The sequence below is a fragment of the Asparagus officinalis genome, chromosome 7 (genome assembly GCF_001876935.1).
Source record: "Asparagus officinalis chromosome 7, Aspof.V1, whole genome shotgun sequence".
NCBI classification, from domain to species: Eukaryota; Viridiplantae; Streptophyta; class Magnoliopsida; order Asparagales; family Asparagaceae; genus Asparagus; species Asparagus officinalis.
The window spans coordinates 149277526-149284307 of record NC_033800.1 but is presented as its reverse complement, the minus strand read 5'-3'; positions in this window follow the sequence as shown (position 1 = coordinate 149284307).

Genomic DNA, 6782 nt, shown 5'->3' with positions numbered 1-6782 from the left:
TATATATATATATATATATATATAAAGAGAGAGAGATAGAGAGAGAGAGAGAGAATACACACACACAACGGTTTATATTGGGGATTTGGGGAAGGTGAGCTAGTGAGTTGTAGGGGTGTGCAACAGTCGGTTTGGTTCGGTTTTTACCAAAATTTGAACAACCGAACCGAACCGCCTATAATTCAAAACCGAACCGAACTGTTATAAGTTGGTTCGGTGCGGTTCGGTTCGGTTTGTTCGGTTCTAACTTCATCAAACTTCGTATCAAACAACAGATTGTGTTAAAGGAAAAAAATATCAACAAAGTAGGAGATTATGAAGCATTAAACACTGATATAATGATATTGTTTTTAACTCATAATGATTCAGAAAATTAGTTTAGCGTTTGAGTCTTTGACTCTTTGGGGACGGGTCGGGTAGGGTTTGAGATCATAATGGTTAGTATTGCACTATATTCGGTCGATTCGGGTCGATTCGGGTTAAAAAGTTTTCAAACCGACCCAAACCACCCTACTTATAAAACCGATTTTTTCAGATCGGTTTGGTCGGTTTTTTTAGCTTGGACCGAACCATGCTCAGCCCTAGTGAGTTGTAGGTTGAAGTAGTAAACGACGTCCTAACTATTTTGCAACAAGGACACTTTGGATGTTGCAATTTTAAGTAGTTTCATTTAATAATTGTCTTTAGGTATCTGTAGCGTAGTTAACTCATTTATCCATACTCGAGACCTACTAAAAGAGCACACCGATGGCACGTGTGGGTCCCATAGTAAGATGCTGTGTGCTGTCATTTATTACCGTCTTTGTCTTGGGAGGGTAAGTTATCACGCAAAATTAAATTTTGGTCGTTGGAAAATTATTTGACACTCAAAATAGCCAAAAATCGTGGTTAGAGCTCATAAAATCATAAATAGTGAACTTTGACTATTTGGGAAATTATCTAATAACGGGTAGAAACCACTAAAATGACTAAAATCCTGGGTTATATACTTCACGAAACGTGGATTTTGGCCTCCGGTAGTTTGAAACCGCTAAAATGGTCAAAATTCATATGTCATAGTTTATAAAATTTTGAAATTTAGCATTTGGGAAATTATTTGTCAACGGATTGAAACCATTAATGAAGGACAAAAATCGTGTGTCATAGTTAGGACTGTACAATCGGTTGGTCAGTTTGGTTTTTGGCCAAATTTGGCCAAACCGAACATAGTCAATTCAAATCAGTTCGGTTCGGTTCGGGCTGATTTGTTCGGTTCGGTTCGGGCCGATTTGTTCGGTTTTCCCTTGGGTACAAAAATGTTATGTTCAAATTCAATTTCACCTCTAATCTGTTGACGAAGAAAGAAGTCTTTTACACTTTAATTTATTGAAATTCATAAACTATCAAATGCTACTGAATATTAGATCTAGAAATCAAAATCTTATTCCTGCCAAAGCTTGCATAAATTTTTTTTTTTGAAAAAGCTTACATAAATAATTAAAGTGATCTCAATCTGATAGCTAGACAAAGTAAATAAAAAATATATAATAATTTGGATGTTGAGATAGTTTCTATAAAATTATAAGTTTGATCCAAAAAGAAGTCTTGCATTATGTGTATCCATCGAGGAGAAAAATTAAGAAAAGATTAGAATCAACATTATGGTTTAAGTTTCTTACCTCCAAAGTGAATTGGTCCAAAGTAGAAGAAGAGAATAGATAATAAAGAGAGGTAGAGAACTAGAGATGGTGAAAAGCCCTAGGATTGGAGAGGACACCATTGTTGAGGTATTTCATTACTATCAGGTCGCGTGAGAAAAAAAATATCAAGCTGCAGCGAAGCAACTCTATATGAACTATAATGGTTTGGGTTTAAGCGAATGCGGTTAGTAATTAGAATGTGTAATATGATTTGGTCGGTTCGTGCGGTTTGGTTTGAGAAAACTTCAACTCGATCCGAATGGAACTCTAGTTAAAACCGAACTGAACTATCAAATTTTAATCGATTCGAAGCAACTCTATATGAACTATAATAGGTTAGGTTTAAGCGAATATGGTTAGTAATTAGAATGTTTAATATGATTTGGTCGGTTCGTACGTGCAGTTCGGTTTGAGAAAACTTCAACTCGATCTGAATGGAACTCTAGTTCAAACCGAACCGTCGGTTTGTTCGGTTTGAACCAAACTATGCTCACCCCTAGTCATAGCTCATGAAGTCATGAATTTTGGATTTTGTGAGATATTTGCATACAGACCGAGACCATCAGAAATGACCAAAATATTACGGATTATAGCTCATGAAATCATGAATTTTGGCATTCAAGAAATTAATTTTCCATTGGTTGAAACAACTAAAATGGCCAAAAATCATAGGTTACAGCTAATGAAATTGTGATTTTTGACTTTCAGAAAATTATTTGCCAACAAGTCGAAACCACTAAAAATGGACAAAAATCGTGGGTTATAGCTTGCAATGCATATTGTGATTTCCTAAACGCCTGCATATACTTATATTTTGTTAATTGCCTACTTTAAATGTTGCAATTCATGTAGCTAATTGATGCGGCATAATTATGTACCAAAATTACAAGTGCACAATTTATCAAGTTATAGTATAAAAAGATATCGATCCCACGAGGAAGGTGATTTTAAGAGATTATTAAACTTGGTTCTTATATTTTGTGCGTGACAATTAGGAATAAATAATAAGTGTGATTGTATGAGTGGTTATTTTGATTTATGTGCAAGAGATAATAAATTGAATTTTAGAGGAGAGAATAAAGAATTAACGAATAAATGAAATCATAAGGCAAGAAAGAAGAATGAATAAAATCAAGAAATAAAACCAAGAATGAAAAGAAAATTAAAGAAAGTTAAGATGGATGATTCAAAAGAGGTAAGAAATCTAGAATATAATCCACTAATCAATTTCAATTATAAAATATAAACTATTCTCTTTTTATCATATTTCAACTTAGATTTATTAAGCATAGATTATCAAACCATTTAAGGAAAGTGTAACCTATCAAATTATCATCTAAGCTAAAATTACTATTCATGATAAGAACAACAACATGATAATAATCCTAGAATTCATAAGCATAACCTATCAAACCATTTAAGATAAGCATAGATTATCAAATTCTTCTTCTACCGATTAGTTCTCTAGTTGATTATCCTAAACATGAACATTTTAAGTGCAAGAGAATAATTCATACAATATAAAGGAAATTAGACTAGTTTCATACAATTCTAAGATTCCTACAAGAATTAAATTCACATCTTAAGAAATAAAAACAAGAAAAAGAAGACTAATTACAAAATTAAAAAGAAAAGAAAAATCTAAACTATGAACAAGAAATAAATCTAATTACAAAGAAAATAAAAATCTAAACTACAAAATAAATTGCAGAAATTAAATGCAAGAAAAATAAATCTACTCTACAAATTAAAGTGCAAAAAGAAAATAAAAAAGACAAGAAAGTAAATCTATACTACAAGCATGAATTTAAATCTAACTAATAAGCAATAATAAAGAAATTACTAAAAAGAAATAAAAGAGAAAAGAAATGCAAACCTTCAAATTGCTCTTCATCTCCATCCTCATCATTCAACAAGAGGAGAAAGAACAAATTTAAAGAGGAAAAAATTATTTTTATTAATTGCAACTAAAGTTACAATTTTTGGAAGGCCTTCTCAATTAAGAGTAGCCCTCCTCTCCAAAAGGAGTTTACAAAATTTTCACACCTCTAACCCCTCACTCTCTACCCCTATTTATAGTAAACATCAGTGAATGAGAGCCATTGGATTCAAATCTTATCCAAAACCAACAAAAATCAGCCATTGGATTGTAACTGCCTGGACGTCCGTATCGATACCCGCATCGATAGGGGTATCGATGCGGGCATCGATACTGGCATCGATGCGGGCATCGATGCCCCCATCGATGCAAGCATCGATGCCTGCTCTTCTCCTGTTGCTGTCCGCAGAACTCTTGTATTTTGCTTTTTGGGCTTGTGTCTTGGGCTTTGACTTGGACTTTTGGGCTTGACATTTTCTCTTGATTTTTCATTGGGCTTTGAATTATTTGAAAGAATTCCTTTGGCTTCATGGGCTTTATTTCTTGATTAAATTAAGGGGTTTTTGTTGAGATATTGGAGTTTGAGATTTATTCATCATTAACCTGCAATTAACAGATAAAAGCAATTATTTATGGTATATTTATTCATATAAAATAGATAATGAGGGTATAAAAATTGTAATAAAATATGATTATCAAATACCCTTGTATTTAGCGCATACAACAAGCCTTTAAACCCCTAGGTTACCCTAGTGGACGAGTTGTAGTCTCGTGAGGGTTTGCAGTGAATATACCCACAAAATTCGGTCAACTTGCCAAGTTAAATAAGTCAGTAAATAACAGATTTTCCTTGATATATTTAAACATTCTAATTGAAGCTAGTTAATAATCAAGAAAACGTTTTTATATATAACTCCAATGTAAATCCCCTAGAAAATCTTTTTCATTATAGCAATACAAAACCAAGTCAAATCTTAGAAATTTAATTAAAAAGTTTTGAAAAGAACATGCCAACTCTTTGTTTTAAATAACTTTCAAGTCTCTTGATCAAAAATTGTTTTTCAAGACCATATATACAAAACAACAATATATAAAAACAATTGTTAGTGTTATATATATGTATATTTTTTCCACTCTCTAATTCTTGGTGATTGTTTTCTATTTTAACGGGCTTTCTAAGTGACCATTTAACGAGTTTTGGGCCAATGAATCCCAACCCAATTGGGCTTAGGTCATTAAGTATAGAGATACTCCTTGGGCTTAATTGCTCAGTCAACTTAGGCTTTATAAGATAGAATCACCTTGAATTTAAGAGTTTTTTTTTGTGCCCATTTTTCGCACTCTTCTTTTATAAGGTTAGTTTTTTTTAATATATATATGTGTAAGTATATATAGTCTTTAAAAAAAATGTGTAAATCAAGATAACTTGAAAAAAATATTTTCAACTCTAAGTTAAGCATGCAAAAATTTCATTATTTTTAATTAAAAATCTAAGGTAAGACTTAAGTAAAGTATACTAGTTGAAAAATCATTTCTTAAGAATTTTATTTGGAGTTATCATAAAAGGTGAACTTGAATATGTCACTAACTAAGAATTAGAAAATTTAAAATCTATCAATTTGATCAATTATTACTTAACTCTATTAATTTGGCAAGTGACAATATTTTTATAATTTTTTTTAACAAAAAGAAAGAAAAATATAAGAGAGAGAGAAAAAAAAATACTAAAACAAAATACTAACTAGCAAAACAAAAGCTTAACTAGCTTACACCCCCATACCCAGACTTTGCAATGTCCTCAATGCACATAATATCCAAAATATCACAGTTTAATAAGTACATGCCAAAAAAAATCAAAGACTGGGTAAAGTAGAAAGAACATCCCTCACTGCTCATCTCCTGATATATCGTCATCCACATCATCAGCGGTAGCTGCTGAACTCGGTCCCGCCTCATCCTCTCCTGGGAAATCATCTGGCTGAAATGGTGTGATATAACTATGAAGCTCAGGTGGAGGTCCATCTGTATCTCCATGTTCTCTCTGCCATCCTCTCGCCAAATATGCCAGGGTATCGGTAGAGTAGCTGATCTGACCATGCATCTCGTGTATATGCCGCTGCATCCTGTGTATCTGTATCTGCATCCTGTCCATGCGACTCCGCATCGTATCCATCTCCTCTCGAGTGGGGTCATGTGTAGCTGGCTGGTGCTGAGGAGGCTCTCTACCTGAAGGACCGGACTGATCTCGCCCTGAAATGCTCCTCCTCACAGTCTGATCATTTAGTAACCCCTTCCCTGCTTCTAACCTATCCTCTGCGAATACTGGAACATGAAATCTATGGCAGAGTCTAGTGATGAAATAGGGGTAAATGAGCTGAGTACGTGATGCAGACTGTGTCCTGACCCAATCTAACACATTCTCCACTGATGAGCGCATCCATATAAATATAATCCTCGCTATATCAAATTGTTGACCAGTGGCTATCCAAAAGAGAAGGAGAATATCGTGTGGGGTAATGACGGAGTATGCAGTGGTGGGTTTCAAATCAAAGTTCAGGAAAAGATTAAGTAATCTATATTCTGGTTTGAGATTTCCTGAACCGAAACTAGATGTAAAGACCCTCCCACACAAGGTTACAGACATGTTGTTGTATTCTGGTGTACCAGGCTGTAAAGTGGAGGCTAAATGGAAGTAATCTGGTACATCAGTGGGTGGCTCTGCAAGGTCAAGGGTAGCACGAATAGTGGAAAGATCAAAAATAACCCTAACACCCTTCACGATAGAAAAAACTGAATATTCTCTATCTGGATCAATCTCCCATCCAGAATAGAACTCATGCACTAATGAAATGTTGGCTTTTTCTAAGGGTTTAGTCATCATGCTCCTAAGACCTACTGCAGATAACATGGTGACTGTGGAATGATATGTATGCAGTGCACTCATCTGAAATCCCCTCTCAAAATGAATGTTAAGACCCACAATTCTAGCTAAAATAGTGGGTCTATCTATGTCGGTATCAGATGGATCAGAGGATGATGAACTTGCTCGAGATTTCTTTCTGGGAGGCATCTACAGAAAAAGAAAAGAAAAGGAAAAAAAATTTAATAAATTTTTATTTATTTATTTATTTATTTAGCTACAAATTGTTCAACATGAGTTAATTTCAAGTTATCAGAATTTCTTTTGACAATAAATTCCCTCAAAATTATTATTTGAGAAATCA